At 48.8% G+C, this 14,464-nt stretch overlaps 1 pseudogene; it reads left to right on the forward strand.

Annotated features, from left to right (window-relative positions):
- Positions 1 to 3,401: 3,401 nt before the first annotated feature.
- On the forward strand, positions 3,402 to 5,969 carry LOC136454789 (uncharacterized; annotated as a pseudogene).
- Positions 5,970 to 14,464: the final 8,495 nt, after the last annotated feature.

Raw genomic sequence — 14,464 nt, forward strand, 5'->3', positions numbered from 1 at the left:
ACAAGGTATCTAGTGCTTTTATTGCCAAGTGATATCTAGCTAACCACTGGTGCTAAGGATGAACTTAAAGGTGCAACTCCGATTGGTACACGCTTCAAAGGTTTATTCTATACACCTTAGCATCATTTTGTAGTATTTACTCTCCCACATTTTAATCGATGCATATGTGCGAGCTTCAAATCAAACATCTCTAGCACATATGTAGGGGGAGCTAATACTATCCATTTCAGGGTTTGTGGTACTTGTCCAAAATCATTTTCACATGGTAAAATTGCTTGGGCAAGCAACATGAATCCAAAAGAGCTTAATTTTCATATCTTTGTAGAGTTGTCATCAATTACCAAAAAGGGGGAGATTGAAAGGTCCTTGTGTGGTTTTGGTAATTGAGTGACAACCTAGGTGGACTAATTGTGTTTATGTGAGATACACAGGTGATTAGTCCATAGGTACATGTGTGTGAGCAACATATGCCATGAAGGTGAAAATGGCTTGGAGATGTTGCAAAGCTCACACATGTGATGATGAAGGAGCTCATTGCACATGAGACATGACATTGAGTCATGTGATCAAGGTGGAGAAGATCAAGACAAGACTTGGCTTGATGGACCGGTTGCAAGCGTGAAGGGCAAGTCGAAGGCTTTGGAGTGATGGACCGCATGGCGGTGAAGCTTGAGCAAGACTTGGCAGCCGATGGACGAATGGCAACGGTGAAGATCAAGTGAGTCAAGATCGATGAACCAATATGATCACGTGATGATATGAAGTGGATCATATCATTGTTGATCATGTTGGTGCATGTGTTGCATCAACATTGGAGGAGATGGAATGGAATGCGCAAGGCAAAGGTATAACCTAGGGCATTTCATTTCACCGGTCATAGGTGTGTAGAGAAGTTGATGACCGGGTTTAGGATAGATGGCCGTACTATCAAGAGGGGCAAACTTGTTTGCATATCGGTCATCTAGTGCCACTCGAGTGATCTAACTTTGCATCATCGCTAGGATCGAGTGGCGTGGCAAGTTGAGTGGCTAATCCTTTGGAAAATGTTTGTGAAAATGCTAACACACATACACATGGTGGTGTACACTTGGTGGTGTTGGCACATTTGCAAAGGAGAAGAAGTTAGAGTTGTTGTGAATCAACTTAGAGAAGAGAAAAAGGTTTTTTGGTGTACTCCGAACTATAGGATGGTCCTTGGATTGGAATACTGCTTTGATCCATTATGATTTGGATCAAGTATGCATGTGGGATGTGTAGCCCTCTGAGTAAGCTTTCCAAAATGTCCAAGATCATCGAAATCGGAGTTCGGAGCTAAGAGTTATAGCCGTTTTAGCGCCGAAAGGTCTGTGACCGGACGCTGCGCGAAAAACGACCGGACGCTGGGTTCCAGCGTCCGGTCCCAGCGTCCGGTCAGTGCTTTTAGCGTGTCCAGAAGCGACCGGACGCTGGGAGAGTCCGGTCAGTGATGACCGGATAGCGTCCGGTCACTGAAAAACGTCGCTGGAACCTCTCTGTTAGTGACCGGACGCCAGGGTTTCAGCGTCCGGTCGTTATGACCTGCGCGTCCGGTCGTCCCGAATCTTGCCCAGTGAAGGGGTAACGGCTAGTTTAGCCCATGGGGCTATAAATAGAAGTGGTGGCCAGCCTTGGGCTAGTTGCTGAGCACCCTCATGCCTATGTGGCTTGTGTAGGAGTGCTTGGATGCCCTCTAACTCACTTGTGCTTGCAAGAGTGCGAATCGATTGCGAGTGAGTGTGATTCTAGTGCGTTGCATTGTGAGATTGCATCGAGTGGCACTAGGTGATCGAGTTGCAAGCCGGTGGTGCTTGTTACTCTTGGAGGTTGCCACCTCCTAGACGGCTTGGTGGTGGTCTCCGTCGAAGCCCGCAAGAAGCTTGTGCGGTGCTCCAGAGAAGAGCTTTGTGAGGGGCATTGTGCTCACCCCGCGGGAGCCGCGAAGAGCAACTCTAGTTGAGCGTGTCATTGAGCTACCCTCACTTTCGGGGTAGGTTCTTGCGGTGCCCTAAGTGCGGGCTTGGCGGGTGATGCCAATTAGCCACCGAACCACCAAGTGAGCGGTCGACACAACGGGGACGTAGCGTGTTGGCAAGCACGTGAACCTCGGGAGAAAATCACCGTGTCAACCTTGTTCTTCCCGTTGGTTTGCAATCCCCTTACACAAGCTTGTGATTACTTTTATATACATTGTGCTTGTGTAGTTGCTCTTGTAATTAGTTAGCTTGTGTAGCTCACTAGTTACCTTCTTGCTTGTGTAGCATAGAAGTAGCTCCCTTGCGTGGCTAATTTGGTTTGTGTAACCTTGTTAGTCACTTTGCTTAGTTTGTGTAGCTAAGTATTTGCGCTCTCTAATTTGGCATTGGTTGCCTTGTTATTGAGCATTGCTAGTGAGCTTAGTTGCCTTTGTGCTTTTGCTTACTAGCATGTGTAGGAGCTCCCTCATTGCTTAAAATACTAGTGACATAGGTTTGTGTGACCTTGCTTCTAGAATTGGTTAGGTGAGCTCTAGTTAGCCCAGCACCTTTGTTGCTTAATTAGTATCTTTGGAAGGTGCTATAGAACATAAATAGAGGGGTGTAGTCTTGGCTAGACCAATAGTTTTAATTCTGCACTTGTTTCGGTTAGCCGATGTGATTAATTTTAGAAAGGACTATTCACCCCCATCTAGTCCGCCATCTCGACCTAACAGCTAGGGAGGACGTCGCTCGAGTCGCCCCCGAGGGAGAGTGACGCGGGGGGCGGTTGACTCTGGGGGGGAGCAAATGGGAATTTTGCCCTTATGGGGAGTGGACTTCGCCAGAATGCCATTAAGTTTGTGGGCTTCGCCAGAACGCCCTAATGAAAGTTGTGTTTCACGCTATTTTGCCATTTCGTATTTTTTCAACTTTGTACATTTCTGACCCCATCTTTTTGACCAGGCATGACCGTTTTACCCTTGTCTCCTTCTACCTTATCCTCTTGCTCTGCTTCTCACGGTCACGGCAATTTCTCTTTTCTCTCCCGTTCTCTCTCTGTCTCGGCCGGTGTTCGGGCGGGAGCCCGACGCCGGCCGCCGCCGACCGTCCATGCTAGGCCACGTGTCACCAGGTGCGCCGCCCTCCCTACGTCCCGCCGCTCCTTGTGCATCGCCCCAGACCAACCCTGTAACTATCTTCTCGCGTCGTCGGCCAGCGGTCAGGCCGGGTCATCCCCAAGCGAAGGCTCCCACAGTCCAAGACGTGCGCCTGCCTTCGAAGCATCAACTGCGGCAACATCCTCCCCTAGAACTAAGGTGAGGCTTCAAGGCGCCCATATTCAGGATTTATTTGTGGATTCAATGGGTATAGTGTTAACTTAGGGTTTTACAGGAGTAAGAAATAGTTATTCTCTTATGTGCTTGTGCTATGGATTGCAATCAGAGTGATGTAGTTACCGGGTATGCATCATTATTTACTCTTTGTTGTACAAATATATCTTACTATGACTAGTTGTATGGCATGCGTGTAGTGTTATAACTCTATAATGGGTGTGTTTTTTAGGCTCAATGCAAAGCCTGAGCTTAGTTTAGTGCCTGTAGATGGTGGCATTCTAGAACAGCCATAGGGACATGTCATTAATTGGGATGAATTACGGATTGAGGAAAGGCAAGATGATGAAGGGGAAGGAAGGTTAGAAATTTTCGATGAGGATGAGTTGTATCATTTGCTGGGCCTAACAACCAAGGATGATCATGGCTAGGGTGTTGCTTATGCTACTTCAAATGATGATCAGGCTACCACAAACAATGGTAGTACAGTCCCTGATGTTGACACTAGAGGTGCAGCTATCCCTGTTGATGATGCAATACTGGAGGAGAGGGTGATGGTGAATGACCCTAACAAACCATGCATGGGTATTGGCACTGTGTATCCCAACATGGTTGAGTTTAGATTGGCTGTGAGGCAGTTTGCCATTAATGAAGAGTTTGCACTACACACTATGAAAATAGACACAGAGAGGTTTATTGGGAAGTGCATGGCACCAGATTGCCCTTGGCATATTAATGGTCAAAAACAACATCATTCAAAAACTATTATGGTATACAGAATTTTTTTTGTTATATAAATATGACTTCTTTTTTTGAGTTATGGCAATGTTCTAATTTTTGTAATAATGCAGGTTACAGCTCTGATTGCTCAACATAATTGTTCATCCAGTGTGAGAAGACTTACTACTACACCCACTGCTACCTAGGTTGCTTCAAGGGGTATCAAGCACCTCAGGAAGGACCCAAATATGGGCCCAGAAGAACTAAAGAAGCAGCTGCAAGAAGATCACAAATGTGAAATTCACTATGACACTGTTTGTAAGGGGAGACAGATTGCAATGAAAGAGTTGTTTGGCAGCTGGGAGGAAAGCTTCCAAATGCTCTACAATTGGAGGGCAGAAGTTCTAAAGCACTCACCAAACAGTGCCATTGAGATTGACATCAAGATGGTTGATGGCAAGGTACACTTTCATAGATTCTTTTGTGCTTTGAGTCCTTGTATTGAGGGTTTTCTAGAGGGATGCAGGCCTTACCTTAGTATAGACTCCACTGTGTTGAATGGTAGATGGTGTGGACACTTAGCAGCAGCCATTGCTCTAGATGGACACAATTGGATGTACTCTATTGCATTTGGCTTCATAGATGGTGAGACAACAGAAAATTGGGAATGGTTTATGACTCAGTTGCATAAGGCCATAGGAGACCTACCTGTTCGTGCTATTTGCACTGATGCATGCAAAGGTCTAGAGAAAGTTGTTAAAAATGTGTTTTCTCGTGCTGAACATAGAGGGTGTTTTAGGCATCTTATGCAGAATTTCATTAAGAAGTTTGGGGTGATGTTTTTTCGAAGATGTATCCTGCAGCTCGAGCATATAGAGTTGAAGTATTCCAATATTTCTTCAAATTTGTTAGAGAGGCTAGCGATCAAGTGATGGAATGGCTTGACAATCATCATAAATTGTTGTGTGTGAGAAGTGCATTTAACCCTGAAATCAAGTGTGATTATATAACCAACAACCTTGCTGAATGTTTTAATAATTGGATCAAGGACTGGAAGGACCTTCCTGTAGTTGAGCTTGCTGATAAAATTAGGGAGATGCTAATGGTATTGTGGAGGAAGAGAAGGCAGATTGGACAAAAGCTTAATGGGAGAATTTTACGTACAGTCATACGTCAGCTGAAAATGAGAACCAGAGGCTTGGGTCACTTGACAGTTATCACCTCTGATAGTATTGCTGCAGAGATATGGGAAATTAATAGCATCCATAGCAGGCATGTAGTGAAGGCTTATCTCCATGAGTGCACATGCCTTGAGTGGCAACACACTGGTAAGCCGTGTCAGCATGCTTTAGCTTTGATTATAGCCCAACAAACTGTGGATGTGGATCTTGAAGAATTTGTCCATGAATACTATTCAGTGGAAAAATTCAGGAATGCCTATAACAGATTAATAGAGACACTCCCAGATTAAACTCAGTGGCCACATGTGCCACTTCCATTTACAGTTGGGGCACCATTGGACAAAAAGGGTGTTGGGAGGTATAGGAAGCTGCGGATAAAAGGATGTTTTGAAGGAGGAAGTGGTGGCAAAGGAAAAAAAGGCTGCCAATGAGGTTGATAAAGCTGCTGAAGAGGAGGCTATGCAAGCTGCTAAACCTAAAAGGCAATTGGTAAGAGGGAAAAGAATATGCAAGGGGTGTGAGAATTGGGTCATAGAGAAACAAGCTACAAGTGTCACCTAAATGGGACAAAGAAAAGGTACTGATTTCTTTAGTTTCTGTAACTTACATCTACTAAATGGGACAAACAAGCTACAAGTGCCTAAATTGTTCTAACTTGCATGAAAAGGAAGCCTAGGACAAATACAACCAAGTATGGGAAGAATGGTAACCAGAAAACTAAAAAAGCTGCTAAAAATACCAATGTTTTCATGTTGTTCGATTAATCATGATTAGTCATCCTAGTCGGTCCCTGGTGTTCGATTAGGAGGACCGACTCGATTAGCTCGACCAGAAAGATGGTTGTCCGATTAGTCGATGACTAATCGTGATTAGTCGTCCGACTAGGACAAGGACGACCAGTTTGGTTACTCTGTTTTTGGGTCTGTTTAACTGGGTGGACATGTGGGACTATTGAATGTCAATGTTTGTGACTTTGTGTTGAACACTTTAGCTTATCTGTACTGAACTAATTTGGTTATGTAATATGCTAGCTATGTGGCTGCTATGGTCTGTCGAGGTTACCTTCATCGAGCTTCCAGTCCAGTTCCTAGCCTAGCACGGATGCATCGGGGCGGTGGCCGTGGCCTGGTGTGGACGCGGTGGCGGCCTAGCGTGGACACGGTGGGGCGGCGGCCGTGGCCTAGCGTGGAAGCGTCGGGGCAGCGACCGCGGCGTGGAGCGGATGCGGCGGCGGACTGGCGCGGACGGTCGGGGCGAGGACGCGACAGTGGCGCGGACGGTCGACGGTGGCCTGGCGCGGACAGGCGGCGGCGGCCGGCTTCAGGCTCCCGCCCGAACACCGGTCTAGACGGAGAGAGAATGGGAGAGAAAGGAGAAATTGTTGTGACCATGAGAAATTGTCATGACCGGTCAAGAGGATAAGGTAGAAGGAGACAGGGGTAAAACGGTCACGCCTGTTCAAAAAGATGGGGTCAGAAATTTACAAAGTTGAAAAAAACACGAAATGACAAAATAGCGTGAAACACACCTTTCATAAGGGCATTCTGGCGAAGCCCACAAACTTAATGGCATTCTAGCGAAGCCCACTCCCTATAAGGGCAAAATTCCTATTTTCTCCCCGGGTAGGAATCGAGATGGATGATGTAGTAGGTTGGCATTATGACAGCAAAGGTCGTTTCTCAGTCAAATCGGCCTATAAAGTGCATCGGGCTAGCGAAGAAAGGAGAATGCAGAAAGCTAGGCTGGGAGCAGCTGAAGGAAGTGGAGGGAAGGATGACCTATGGCAGAAACTATGGAAGGTTGATTGTCCACCGAAGATCCGGCACTTTTCTACAGCGACTCGGCCACAATACGCTGGCGCTGAGGAGGACCTTACAGCAATGGGGCATGAAAATTGAAATAGGCTGCTGCCTATGCCGGAGATTAGACGAGGACGGCGGTCATTTGTTTCTAAAATGCAAGGACGTGAGAAAAGTTTGGAGGGAGTTAAATTTGGAGGCGATGCGATGTCAACTAGCTAAATTTACCTCACCAAAAGAAATGCTACGCTTCATCCTAAAGCTGGAGCCTAAAACACAGCCTACTGTCATACTGCTGCTGTGGCTCTGCTGGGATGAATGGAACAAGTTTAGAGAAGAGGGAAGAAGAAGATTGGCTCTGGAAGTAGCATATGTGACTGCAGCATTGGCAGACAGAATTCAGACAAAGGGCACCCAAACTCCGTTGTCGGATTTCCGTCAGTGCCTGAAATGGGACAGACCATAGCCAGGAGTACTTAAAGTAAATTCCGATGGGGCGTATGACAGTGCAACTGGATCTAGCGATTGGAGCTTTATAATTCGTGATGATCAGGGCCTTATGGTGATGGCAGGCGCAGGCAAGGAACAATTCCTATAGAGCGCTTTTCATGCGGAGCTGTTGGGCTGCTTGGCCGGCCTGAAAGCTGCAGTGCAGTTGGGAATACGTAGAGTAGTGCTGGAGACGGATGCCTCTCTTGTCAAGGCGGCCCTGGACGACGATGCTTACCGACTGTCGACCATGAGCGGGATTACTACTGAACTTCGGCTGTTTCCGATGATGGAGTTTGTAAGTAGCAAAATTAGCATGTCTTCAAGATCATGTAATAAAGTAGCAGATGCCATTGCGGCGTTTGGGTGTACTTGGGACTTTGTACTTCAATATGTTGAGGACCTGGTGACCAGAGAGCTTGCTGTGTCTAATGAGTAATGAATCCCGCGGTTCAAAAAAAGAAAAGGAAAACAATATCCTCTCAAAAAAGAGCACAAGCGGCCGAAGCTGGGTGCTCAGAAGCGAAACCAGTCGCCCATTGAACGATGTCCGAGTATCGACCTAGAGCCGCTCATGGTGACCCACCGAGGGAGGCAGCAAGGCCCCGAGCTCGAGCGAACTAGCTCAGGAACCAAACAAGCGGCTCGGTCGAGAAGCAAAGAATCAGCCCTCGGGGCCTGAGACCAAGGACCGGCCAACCAAATACTTGGGGTTCTGTCACACCCCAAAATTCCTGTTTTGGGTTGTAACTTAGAAAACACTAAATAACATTGATGGTTTTATCATTTTCTAAAATTTACCTAACTTTAGTTAAGTTGTTGACATTTTAGATATAGGAAAAATGTGAGTTTCTAAAATATTTGTGATTAATTTAATGGTTTGTTGCATTGCATGCCTTTGCATTGAGTTTGTGTATGAAAAATGAATTTAAATGTTTACAAATACGCCTAGGGTTTGATCCCAACTTCATCTCTCCAAACATCAAACCAATCTCTAAAACTCTAATCAAGTCTTTTGCCGACATCGTACAAAACCTTAGCCTAACTCGTTCTCTCTTTCTCTCCTATTTTTCTTTCTCAAGCTCTCGGTCAATTTGGTGCCCATGAATTCTTTGGGCCAATCTTTTCACCTCTTTCATCCATTCATACAAATCAATCTCAAATTGAGTTGAAGCCCACTGTCGGGTATCAGTATCAGGGATACCTGGAAGAAGGAAGCTAATGGCCGTGAACGCTAACACCCTCGGATGGTCAAGAGTGTATCTTGGTCTTGCCCGGCCCCGAGGGCACAGGCTCCGTCTCGCCCGACCTCAAGGATACGGGATCCGGGTCACCCGACCCCAAGGATGCGGGCTCTGTCTCGCCCGACCCCTCGGGCGAGAGCCCCATCACATCCGACCCCGAGGGCACGGGCTCTGCCTTGCCCTACCCCGAGGGCACGGGCTTCGCCTCGCCCGACCCCGAGGGCGCGGGCTCCCCCTCGCCCGACGGAGGTCTATACCGCCCGCAACCACTACGGGTCTAAAAGTACGAATCCGGGGTCAAACTTCTGACACCAGAAGGGGAGTAGGCGTGTCTTGACGTGTCTCGTGGCCACGACGGGCCACGTCTAAGGACGCACGTCGCCAACAGCATCGAGCGTGTCGGCGCTGTGCTACCTACTCCCCATATAGCCTCCAGCGAAGGCGTCAGCAAGCCATACCATCCGCTGGGACGGGATGGAGCGCCACGATCGGCTGACGACGCCCACGTACGGCGCTAGTGATGAACAGGGCCGCGACGAGGAGCTGTCCCTATCGTCCTCTACATGGCCAGCAGGACCGCGTAAAGGAGATGGAAGACGTTGCAATCCCGACAGCCTTCCTCTCCTCGTCTCTCTCTCTCTCTCTCACACACACACACACACTGTTCACCGACGCGCACGTACACTGGCATTTTGTTGTGTTCCCCGCTGAATCATTCTCTAAATCGTTGAGCCCTCTAGTGTGACCATGTGTTTGTTAGCTGCACATGAGCCCACCAAGTTTCGAGCCAAGCAATTCAGCATGGGCCCTTCGTTTTGATGGTCACAGCCGCTGCTACCCGCTGCACGAGCATGTTCAACTGGTGCACAACTGTTGTAATTGTGTCCCTCGTTAATCTAGCATTCACCTTAGTGCAGCCATTTGTCAAAAATATATTCCATGTGTCCTCTATACAAATCCATAATCATCTACAATACATCTATAGATCCCTGTACTCTATAAATCTTTCAAGTTACCACTTATCGATCACATTTATTCCATTCCTATCATTTACCGAACCTTCTAGCTTCTACTTTCGATCTTTCATGTGTTTTAATCATAGCTCCGTTTAGTTGTTTTTGCGCTCAACGATCGTAGTTCCAAGTCCTACGTGTTTAAAACCTTTATATCTTGTTTTATATATAATGATTGATGTACTGCTTCTATGTTTGTCTATGATGCTTGTGATGGTTGTTGCGATCGTTAGAAGAAGTTGTACAAGGATGATCTAGAACGAAAGTTGGACAAGTTTGAGCACTATTTGAGGCAAGTATAACATGAGTTCCCTTGTCACCCAATAACCATTTAATCACCTTTTCATATGCATGTGTCTAATATGATGAACCCCTAAGGACTTTACCTAGAATCTTTGTTATCCTATATTCCTTGTTACCCTTGGGTTATGCATATGGGTAGTTTTGCTTACCCTGCAATCACCAAACCATATGATGTTAATATTGACTAATGGATTATGGAATTAATAATTAAATGATGCTTTTTAGCAACATGGATAGAAGGGGGGCTAGAGCATTGGGCCTTTTCGGGTGCTCTAGTCTACCCTCCGTAAGGACTAAATCTTAAAGCGGCAACCCAGAATTTACAGTACAGCCACGAGAACTACATGGCTCTGGTCTTAGCTCAGTATCTTGATCTGTTCTAGTTTGTTAGCAGCTTACCGAAAGGGCAAGAGGGGGGTACCATGTTGCTTATGGGCCTTGTCCTGCCAAGGTGAGTGCTAGACTGGGATCTATAGTGCCACTCTTAGCGGAAGGTGTCCATGACACTTGGGAGACTGAAACCTTAGCAGCTGCTACTTATTAGAATGACTAGTGAAAAGCTTCGTAGTGATCCCTGCCGACTTACCTTGGAAGTGAGTCAAGAGGCTAGCTACCTCAGGCAAAGGGCAATCACAATTCATGGTGAAAGTGTACAACCTCTGCAGAGTGTAAAACTGGTATATCAACCGTGCTCACGGACACGAGTGGCCTGGATCCTTTTTGAGATAGATGGTTCTATGGATGGTTTGGGTGATGATTAATCTTGATGATAATTATTATACTTCTCACCTTGGGAGCTTAAGCATAACTTAGTTACTCAGATTTAAAATAATAAAATATGACCAACTAAAAATGCTCACCGTAGTTCAACCGAGTCTAGCCTTTTGAGCCTTGCATTCGCTCATGTTATACTTATTGAGTATGGTGCGCTCACACTTGCTTTACATACAATCAACAAAAATCCCGGATGGGTACCAGAAGGTGGATTCAAGTGATGAGTTACAGGAGATATTCCAAGAGTACTAGGCGAGTGTTTCCCCCAGTCAACTATCCCTGTGGAGTATGGAGACCCGAAGAGAAGATTAAGAATAGATTCCCCTGTGATTTGTAATAGATGTAAGTCTTATTGTAACTATGTTCCGATATATAATAGTTCTCGCGGACTTGCCCGCTAGTAGCATGGGCATGGCGCACTTGGCCACTGAGGCCAGCATCGTAACATGCCAGCCCAATGAGGTTATGACAAACTCCGATCATGACTCAGGAAATACGAATTACTCACAAAGTAATTCCATTACACAGGAATGACCCAGAAATTGATTACAATATACTGCGACAAAAACCGCAACAGAGGACCACCTATACTGAGGCAAAAGACGTCGGTGGAGCGTCAACCCTCTAATCGAGCTTCCATGGCACACAGACGGGGCATCCCTCAAGGCCGGACCATGCTAGGGAGCCTAACCTCCTTGGCCCAGGGCCCAAAAGGAAGCCACACTGGGGACAACAGAGGAGACTGATGGACGAAGCGACCCCCACGCTGAGCTCCAAGGACGGCCAGCCCCTTCTAGGGCAATGATCGACGAGGGGAAAAGCGGTAGATCTCCTGGCTGCAACCCTAGTGTATCGTCCATTCTCCCCGCCAAGAAGAAATTGCCCTCCCTTGGGCACGCTTCCCACTAGCGGGAAGGCTAAGGGGATTCTTGGGGTCCCTTTGGTTGGGCTTTTGAACCTGCTTTAGTTTTTGCAAAAGTCAAAAGCCAATCAAATAACCCAAAAGTCATAGTTCCTTTTGCCCAAAAGAAACTTTTGCTCTAGTATAAAACTGAAAGCAAGTCTCTCCTGCTTTTCGTTGCTTTTGGGAGAAATATTTACCCACCTGCCACTGGTTATGATGGGTACTAGTTCATTTTTTCTTCTTTTCCTATTCGCGTCGTATCTCCATTGGGCTCGCAGCGGCGCATCTCTAGATGGCCGCTCCACTCCGGCCACCGTGGCGCTCCATCGCTGGCGCATCTTTAGGCGGAGCTCCATCACCGGTGCAGCGCTCCTCTGCCGGTCTGCTCCACCACCAGACGCACTTCCTCTGCCCCTTCTCTAGCTTCACCAGATCTCGCCAGACTTCCTTCCTCCATGGTTGGCCGCCCGGACTTCCCTCCACCATGGTGCCACACGTGCTCCCTTCGGCGGGTGAACCTTGGCCACTGCGCCCCGCCGGTGAGGCCCAAGCCGCCATGCCCCGGTAGGCCAGCCCAGGCCAGTGCGCCCAAGCGCGCAAGAGCCCTAGCAGCATGGCCCCAGCGCACGGCCCCGATAGCTCGGCCTCGGAGGCGTGGCCTTGGTGGAGCAGCCCTGGTGGCTCGGCTCTCGTGGCCCCTCCCACGCTCAGCTCCGGCAGCCCCTCCCATACTCAGCTCCTGGCCCTTGCCCATGCGGTTCCGAGGAAGAAGAAGCACGCAGACTAAAAAAATGAGAGGAATATACATTTAGTGGATGACATGTGGGGTCATGGGTGAGATGTGGGACCCGTTGGCAGTAGTCTTTTCAAAATCCACACATGTTCAATCAAATGGACTTCTACTTTTCCCATAGCCACTTTTCCGCAACTTCTTTTCCGAGGCCCACAGTTCACGATAGCTTTTCCAAAAACCATAGCTCAATCAAACAGGGCCTCGAGCAACCATAAGTTGTTGAATTCCCCTAACCTCATAGGAGCACCAAGGAAAGAGCGCCCACGACACACCCTGGGCTGGCTCGAGCGATGAAGGGGAGGCGTCGGGCTACCAGCCGCTTTTGCATCCCCACATGTGGAGACATCGGCGCCAAACGCCACCAAAGGGGAGCAAGGAGCAAAAGCACCCCCTACGAAGCCAAAGAAGGCAGGGGGACACTCGCCGTTCTATGCCCCACCATGGATCCACTCTCATCGTGCCTCGTCGCTGCCACTCCACCGATGCTGAAATCCCACCAACCTCACAGAAGGAAGCCTCTAGATGCTCTGAAGATTTATGTGGAGAGATCGATCCCAAGGGATCGCCGTGGCATTAATTAGAACGCTGCAAGGAAGATGGGATGCGCTTTGGTCGCCCCACACCAGGGGAAACTTATAGCCCGGAGCGAGGGGACCCGGGCCCGGGACAACCATCCGATTTCCAGCCAAGGAGGCATCACATGGAAGAACCGTAGGTCCCGAGGGCCGGTTTTCCTCTATTGCTCCATGAATCTTAAGTCAGATGGTTGCATGGGAGAACCATGCACCATAAAGACATGACCGACCGGATGCGCCTGACTGGTCATGTCCCATCGGCTCATGCCACGCGATGAGCGACGTCTCCCACGAGCATGCCTCGGGGCAGGATTCGAGGGGACGCGCTTACCCTCGACCCTTCCACGCGGAACCGACGGCAAAGATCGACGTGTTCAAAGCACCACGGCCCCTCGACCCATGGGGCGCCACGCACGTTAACTCCGCTTGCTGGCGTGACAATCGAGGAATATCAAAAGACTACACTAAGCGTTAGTGAGAAGGGCGCGTGAAGAAACCGCCCCGCCCGCTGACAAGCAAGTCCGGTGGTGGCCTCGGGGGCTGCGTCATCCCCTCCACGGGGAAAACTGAGACCCGACCAACAGGCGCCCCATGACTGCTCCCAAGCATGATAAAGACAAGAGCAGAGGGCAACGGGCAGTGGGCCCAACGAGGGTCACCCGAGCCCCGAGCAGAAAATGGCCCCGACCAACGTGAAGTACGGCCTGAGCCAAGGAGGCCTATCTTCGAGCCCTCATATGGGTGTGGGACGTCGAGCAGCGGATTGGCACCTAGCCAGGGCCCCGCCACCTCATCACTCCACCCACGGTAGAACGAGGTAAGCAGGGTGCCCTACATGGGCCTAGAGCTGGCAGCCCCCAAACGGGTCAGCTAGGCCCTCGCTCGAGCCTCCCCACACAATGCTCAATCCTAACATCGCCTAGCTCCAAAGCCGCGCGCACGCCTAAAGGCCCGGGCACCCACAGAAGGGCGTCCGACCAAAGTCTCTCGGGACCCGGTGCGACCGGTCGAACCAATCATCAAAGATCAGGCTCAGCCCCTCGTCGCCATCACGGACTCGACCCGGGAGGCCATGAAGGGCTCAGGGACTCCTTGAAGGCCAAGGAAGCCTTGAGAAGGCTCACCCGGGGAGGCCGTGCCACAGTAGAAAGCCCCTTACGATCAAGTACCAGAACGGTGGTAGCGGCATTAGGAGACGGTTGCGGCACTGTCAACTCCTCCCTATGCGACAAGACGACGTCTACCAACGTCATGGCAGAGAACTCATGCACCTGGTAAATGAACCATAGACTAGAACCAAAGAGACTTGTACACCGTGACCTCCTCATATAAGAGTGTCACGACTCCTTGTAGAGAGGATGGGAT

Source organism: Miscanthus floridulus, chromosome 5 (assembly GCF_019320115.1).
Source record: "Miscanthus floridulus cultivar M001 chromosome 5, ASM1932011v1, whole genome shotgun sequence".
Classification (NCBI taxonomy): domain Eukaryota; kingdom Viridiplantae; phylum Streptophyta; class Magnoliopsida; order Poales; family Poaceae; genus Miscanthus; species Miscanthus floridulus.